This window comes from Garra rufa, chromosome 10 (assembly GCF_049309525.1).
Source record: "Garra rufa chromosome 10, GarRuf1.0, whole genome shotgun sequence".
In the NCBI taxonomy this organism is placed as follows: Eukaryota; Metazoa; Chordata; class Actinopteri; order Cypriniformes; family Cyprinidae; genus Garra; species Garra rufa.
The window spans coordinates 973,663-982,062 of NC_133370.1; the positions used below are offsets into that span (position 1 = coordinate 973,663).

The 8,400-nt window shown below is 29.7% G+C and overlaps 1 protein-coding gene across 1 annotated transcript in view; it reads left to right on the top strand.

Annotated features, from left to right (window-relative positions):
- Window positions 1-208: 208 nt before the first annotated feature.
- The window catches only part of epb41l3b (erythrocyte membrane protein band 4.1-like 3b), a 77,496-nt gene continuing 69,304 nt past the window's right edge, over window positions 209-8,400 (top strand). Inside the window, exon 1 of the mRNA XM_073849025.1 lies at window positions 209-350. The gene's annotated coding sequence lies outside the window, so the exon portion shown is untranslated. The remainder of the gene's footprint in view (window positions 351-8,400) is intronic.

Here is an 8,400-nt window from a genome sequence, read left to right on the forward strand (position 1 = left end):
GTTTTTAAGATATATACTAAAATTTGAATCAGCGGTGCTGAGAAATCACACACTTTTCAGATTCAGTTCTCACTCCGTTGTGACGCCAGTGGAGGAGGGGATTATTATGGGGGCGTGGTTAAGGCTCCAGCGAACCAATGACAGATGAGGGAGGCGTGGCCTTCCCGTACCAGCCTCCGCCCAAGGAAACTTGTGAGTGTGAGCGTGATTGAAAGTGGAGCTCTTCAGGTAAAACGGTCTTTCTATTCGAGTCCTGACAGCGCGTGTGTTTGGAGCTCAAACCGGATCAGATGTTCCTCTGTCTGCACTGAAGACTGTCGAAGGATCATCTGAGAGCGGCTCTGTGTCAGGTGACGTCCATTTCCGACAGTTTTCAACTGTTTGTGTCGTAGTGCAAGTTAGCTACTAACTGACGTACAGTGTTTACATGAGGGAAAACATGTAAGTATTGGATAAATATAAGTAATAACTACTTATAAACAAAGGTAGAAGTTTAACTTTTGTTGTACAACCACAAACAACATTTCCAGATTGCTAGAATTGTCAAATATACTATATTTATGTTTATAAACATACAAATCAGATGTTAGCATGTGCATTTTGTTTTTGAAATATTGACAAGTGAACAGTCACTCATTAATTTGACATACAAATCTAGATTTAACCTTTTCAGGTTTGTTTTCAACATTTTATTGCCTTGTTGACTTCACTGAAGCGTTTTAAACGGTCACGTGGTGTGATAAATCAATTTAAGTAGGATATATGTTTTTTTTTTTTATGTAGGCTCAGTTAATATGAGCTCATGACAGATATGTGCATAATAACTTGTGAAAAAATCATTAAACATTTTATTTTTGATGCTAAATGTGACACCGGACCACAAAAGCAGTCATAAAGGTCAATTTCTTTGAATAAATATGCTTTCCATTGATGTATGGTTTGTTAGGATAGGACAATATTTGAAAATCTGGAATCTAAGCGTGCAAAAAAAACTAAATACTGAGAAAATCGTCTTTAAAGTTGTCCAAATGACATTCTTGGCAATGCATATTACTAATCAACGATTACGTTTTGATGTATTTACAAAATCTCTATTTGGAACACGATCTTAATAACTTTATGATTTTTTGGCATAAAAGAAAAAAAATCATAATTTTGTCCCATATAATGCATTTTTTAACCTATTGCTGCAAATATACCTGTGCTACTTAAGACTGGTTTTGTGGCCCTGGATCACATATTTTATTTAATTTGTCCTGCAGGCTCAGTTAATATGAGCTCATAACATCTGTGTGCATAATGACTAATGAAATAATCATTAAAAAAATTAGCTTTTGATGTTTTTTATCATTTCTCATTTCAGGACATGTCAGCTTTTCACAAGTATTCCCATGCATACTGGTTTAAAGTCAATTGCCGCTTAAAAGTGTGGGATCTTGGGACTTGTTATGTTTTTAAAAGAAGTCTCTTCTGCTCATCAAGGCTGTATTTTTTTAAAAATTAAAAATACAGAAAAAAAATGTAATATTGCAAAAAGTAAAGTAATGTAAAATAATGTTTTTTATTTTAATATACGTTAAAATCAAATTTATTCTTCTGATGCAAACCAATGTGCAAAAACAAAGTGTCACATGATCCTTTAGAAATCATTAATATGCTGATTTATTATTTTTTTGGAACCTGTGATTCTTTTTTTCAGGATTCTTTGATGAATAACAAGTTAAAAACAGCATTTATTCAAAATATAAATCTTTTCTAACAATCTAAATCTATACTATCACTTTTTATTAATTTAAAACATCGATGGGAAATAAAACTATTAATTTCTTTCAATAAAAATAAAATAAAATGCTAACCCCAAACTTTTAAATAGTAGTGTATATTGTTAGAAAACCTTTCTGTTTTAAATAAACTCTGTTGTTTTAAACTATTTATTGATCAAAGAATCCCGAAATAAAGTATCACAGGTTCTAAAAAAACAACTGTTTCCAATATTGATAATAAACAACTGTATTTTTAATCAAATAAATTCAGGAAATCGACATATTAGAACGATTTATTAAGAATCATGTGACACTGAATATGAGTAATGATGCTGAAAATTCAGCTTAGATCACAGGAATAAATTACATTTTATAAGATATTGGCATAGAAAACATTTTTTACAATTTTAATATTATTTCAGATTTTTTACTGTATTCTTAATCAAATAGATGCAGGAAATCAGTATATTAGAATGATTTCTGAAAGATCATGTGACACTAAAGACTGGAGTAATGATGCTGAAAATTCACAGAAATAAATTGCATTTTATAAGATATTTGCATAGAAAACAGATGTTTTAAATTCTAATATTATTTAAAAATTTTACTGTATTTTTTAATCAAATAAATGCATGTTAGAATGATTTCTGAAGGATCATGTGACTCTGAAGACTGGAGAATTGTTGCTGAAAATGCAACTTTAATTCCAGATATAAATTACATTTTAATGTATATTAATATAGAAAAATGTTTTACATTGTAATAATATTCCACAATATTGCATAAATAAACACAGCCTTGATGAGCATAAGAAACTTCTGTAAAAACATTAAATCGCTGAGCATAAACTTCTTTAAAAACCATTACAAATCGTACTGATCCCAAACTTTTGGGCAATAGTGTAGATGTCTAATACTTAAGCATTTAAGAGATGCTGATTGCATGTTTTTCCTCTCTTTTTTTTTTTCCTGGAACATGGGCTGGTCATGCGCGGATATGGATATGGATGTTCATCTGGATCGGGTCTGTGCCGCCGCCGCTGGGTGAGTCACTTCCAAAAGAAACACACTTTCCCCGTCCTGCGGTTCAGCGGATATCTTTGACATTTGGGGGTTTTCCAAAAAAATCTCCTTTGATGTATTTCAAGAACAGGAAACCCCCCGAATCTGCCAAGTTACACTGCAGGAACCGTTTCACATTCACTTTGACAGGAAAAGCACAGCTCAGGATTTAAACGGCCCAAATATGACATTTCATCTAATAATTTTTTTTTATTTTAAGGCGAGACACTGCAAATGAATAGGGTAAAAACATTAATAGTTATGACCTTACTTACTTAGTTGATTGATTACATTAATAATTGCAAACATTTTTTGTATTACAAGTTTTCTAAAATGTGGTTTAAATATGCAAATGACCCATTATTTAATTAAATATCCGCTCATTTGCATGCATTTCTAGTACAAAAATCTAAACACTGTGACTGGATGAAGTTTTTGGTTTCACTTATTGACTTTTCAATATTACATTTTAGTATGCCATGGTAAAAAGATTTGTAAGGTTTTTGTAATACAGTAAATCTAACAGGATATTTAATGCAGTTTTACAGGAAACACTATTACGTTTACTTTTTTTAAAAATTGAAAATAACAAGAGACCCAGTTGATTGATTACACTGATAATTGCAAACATTTTTTTGTATTACAAGTTTTCTAAAATGTGGTTTAAATATGAAAATGAGCCATTATTTAATTAAATATGCACTAATTTGCATACATTTCTAGTGCAAAAAAAATCTAAACACTGGATGAAGTCAGTTTTGAAATTCTTCTTAATTTTTTTGACATATTAGAGTCAGGTGTTTTTACAAAATTTGCCACTCCATAATTTAGAAAAAACTTAGAACAGACATAAAAGTATTTTTTAGCAGTTTTGGAGGAATAAAATGTATAAAATCAAGCAAATTATATATGAACAAATCCCTCTGTCAAAACCTTCAGGATATAGACAGGAATAAAAATGTAAAAGGTGTAAAGTGGAGATTTATGGCTCAGTGTAGGTGAAAAAACTCTTGGCCTTTAAAAATATGCATTCTAATTGAAATCTATTGACGCAAATAGATAAAGTGCTATAAAAGAAACACTTAACAGTGTCTTTTGGATGTTTTCTTTCCACTAGTCTGAAAAAAACTTTATGAAACAAGAAAAAGCCCAAAATTTCTTGACAGATGCATGAAAAAGCAAGTTTTTGACTGCAGTGTCTCCCTGTAAGAAATCAAATGCTATGCACAAACATATAGCCAAATCTCATCTTCATTCTTATAAAGAAAATGCTTATATTTTTTCATCTGCTTTATACTGGAGTGGTTGCGTGTGCTGACGCTGTGTTTTTGCCGCTCCAGACTCACGTGTGTTTGAGTCATTTCTGTGTGACTGCAGACTCTTCAGAAACACTTCGGAAAGAGGAAGCGATTGTTGCTTGGTTTGTTTTCGTTTCCTTTCTGAGTTTTTGCTGATGTGCGATTGGATTTTTGGCTTATTAGTTGGGAAACGCGTGAGACTTGATGCAGACGGAGTCATCTTTGAGTAGCTTTGTCTGAGTACTGTAGAGTTGCTTCACAGCGGATCCATGGAGCGTTTCCTCATAGCGACTGTCTCTGATGGCATTGAGTTTCTGTGAGGACATTGATTTGCAGTCGTCTGTGGGTTTTCATCAGTGTGTGATAAACATGCAGATATGGGAATAATGCCAAGAATTTGAGTGGGAAGTGACGGGAACTAGGCGAACCGTTAATTAGCTTGAGTTTCTTCAATAGTTGTGCACTTGTTTTTGGTTTCAATCGACATCAGTGCATGTGACCAACACAGACTTTTCAATATTAAGTGACTGATTATTAACTTGCCATTTGGCCCTTAAATAATAGCTGGTCAAAGACTAAAAATGCCATGTAATAGAATAACTCTAACTGGACATTTAATGCAGTTTTACAGTTTTTGAAAGTGAAAATAACAAGAGATCATATCATTCACAATAACCTCTATTTCCTGTGTGACTTTGCACATTTAATGGCTTGTTCACAGTTTAACTCTCTCTAGAGTCAAACGACTCTATGAAGTCCATTTTATTTTCCAGAAATTTAGTATTTTATTTTATTTTATTTTATGATTTATTACAAATGTATCATCAATACAAGTAATACAACTTTGTCAACTTATTAATTTTATTTTTAAATGTAATCAAAGAAAAATATAACAATTAATGTATAACAAACAAAAACTTTATTTTTATTTATTTATTTATTTATTTATTTTATTATTTTGATCAAATGTGATATCAAACATAGCTGTATAAATTAAAACATAGATTTAATAAAATATCTTGGTTGTATGATTTTTTGTTAATAATAATAATAATATTATTATTATTATTATTATTATTATTATTTTTACTTTAGGAAGTACATTTTAGTTTGTAATGTATAATAGTAATATTATGATAATTTACATATATATTATTAAAAATACAAAATATATGTTATATATATATATATATATATATAAAATAAAAAGATAATATATGTAGATTATTGTAATATCAACACAATTTAATGTTTTTACAACATATGTTTTTTTATATTATACAAAATAAAATGTAAATTATTATAATATTATGATAATAATATTTTATTATAATATATATTTAATATAATATTCTAAACTTATATATATATATATATATATATATATATATATATATATATATGAATTGTTTATTTTATGATTTATTACAAACAAACAAAACATTTTTAATTATTTTTTATTAATTAAATCAAATAATATTTTATTTTTATTTTATTATTATTATTTTTATCAAATGTGATATCAAACAACATAGCTGTATAAATTAAAACAGATGAAACATACAATTTTTCTTAAATAATAATACTTTAAAATATATTATGTTTTTATAATATTATAATATATATATATATAATAAAAAGAAAAAATGTATGTACATTATTTATTCTATTTACATATATTAAGTTTTATTATAATATTATATATTTAACATACATATATATATATATATATATATATAAAATATTTTCAAATAATAAATTAAAATTATTATATTATTATTATAATAATATTTAATTGAAAAATTATATATTATTAATATTTAACATAATATAATACAAATGTAATATATTATAAAAATATAATAATTGTCAATTATAAACAAATATATATATATATATATATCCATAAAACCTAAATTGTTGCTACCATATTTTTTTATAGCCATTTTCTTTGTGAAAAACCACAGCTGCCAATTTTTCTTTATAAGGTGTCAATGAGATCTTGACATTGACTTTACAAAACAGAAACTAAATGTTGGTGCAAACAGAAACCAATCACTTTGTCGCTGATCTTCAGTGCATGATGATCTTATGTAAGTGATGAAGGTCTGACTGTCATCTCTGGGGGTCAGAGGTCACGTGGGCGTGTCTTGAGCGCATTTCTCCCTGTTTATCGGCAGATAAGGAGCCGCTCAAAGGTCCGAGCTCCTCCAGGCTGTTTTTGAGCTGAGTTGGCACCGCTTGTCCTCGTAGACTTTGCTCGCACTTATTCATGCTCATTTTGCACTTTTTCAATCCGAGTTCTTGAGTCCTGCTCCACGTGAGTGTACTGTAATGTGAAACTCAGCAGAAGTGCGACGGCGCTCCAGATAACGCCGGAGACCTTGTCTTCAGTCAAAGGTCTGATAAGACGCCTCAGATTGGCCTCTAGGGTTGTGCCGATAGACGATAGTATCGTGTATCGACGATAGTCAGAGATATCGCCTGTTGCTGATGCCTTTGACGATAGTTAGACGATTATTATTATTATCCGTCAACAAAGAACTTAACTTTATCAATGCAGCACAGAGAGTCTGTTCTAGGATGCTTCAGAAACTTGCCGCGGTATAAACACACGCATAGAGAGGCCACAGCGCCTTAACGCACCTCGTGCAGTGAGAATGGGAGATTTACATCATACAGTACGGTGGTAGATTAACTGATTCTAAAGGGAGTGTTATATTATATTTGCATTGCAGTCATTAGGATAACAGAGGTAGTAAAACCTGGTTCAGGCTGAATTAATTACGATGTATCATAATCAGTCTGTATATAGTAAACATAAACATTCATCTCAGTAACGTCTATAGGCGTTAATTAGAATTACGATGCGATCATATGGCGCTAAACATACGCACGTGAATTACACGCGCATATCACTTCTCCGCATCCAATATGAACTGAACTACAACATCACCCTCATGATAACGGTCAGACATACAGCGGTAACATTATAGCAATATGACGGGTAAAGAAAGATTCATTCATTTACATTCTGGCATGCACATTTACAACTCACTCACTGACGATTGCAGAGAATGAAACCGAAAGTAACTTGAACAACTCCGGCAGAATTACAGTCAGCGCTCTGTACACGCACAACTTAATCATATGCCAAAAGAAAGTCTACCTTTACAAAACGAATAAGGAATTTAGTACATAGATAATTAATTAAATTAGCACGATAGTATCGTGTATCGGCGATCTCTCAGGCTGACGATATGGCGATATGAAAATTGAGCATATCGCCCAACACTATTGGCCTCCATATTAAGACATGCCGTCCTAGTGGTCAAGAGCTGCCGCCGGGTATTTATAGTGGGATATCGCAGACGGATGCTTCTTAAAAACACCTTTAACAGCGTCAGGCTGATTTCTGATGAGTCTGTGAGCTGCTGCTGGTCGTGATGGTGGTTTATATCACAGAATATTACATGCTTTTACAAGCTGACCTAAAGATTTCCCTCCTGAGATTTGCGAGTATCAAGGTGGAACAGGGTTATAATTGTAAATGGTAACTTTCACACTTATTAGTAGTTATTTCTTTTAAAAAATACTGTTTTTCACTCAGAAATTGACTAAATAAATTTCACAATATGGCATAGAATTAAACTTGAAGTAGAAAAAACTAAATAGTATTACTGTAATTGTTATTGTAAAGCATTTAGAAGCATATAAATATTTATTTTTAGTTTTGCTTTATATAGTTAACTTACTCATGTGTAGTGTTGCCTTGTCATATATATATATGGATTTATTTGATCAAAATACAGAAAAAACTAATATTTTGATTTTTTTTTATCAAACGTGATATCAAAGCTGTATAAATTAAAACAGACGAAAAATATTTTTTCTTAAATAATAATACAACTAATAATAATATTACTTTAAGTAGTATGTTATTATTTACATTTATTTAGTTTTTATAATATTATAAAACATACATGTATATATTTTTAATAATAATATTAAAAAAAATAATAATAATATATACATATATTATAAAAAATATAAACTATATTATTATATATATTATATATTATTTAATATATTAGTATATAAAGATATTATTTACGTTTATTTAATGCTTTATAATATTATAAAACATACATGTGTATATTTTTAATAATATTATTAAAAAAATAAAAAATGAATGTTGTGTGTGTATGTGTGTGTGTGTATATATATATATATATATATATATATATATATTTAAATTTAATTAATGTTTTATAATAT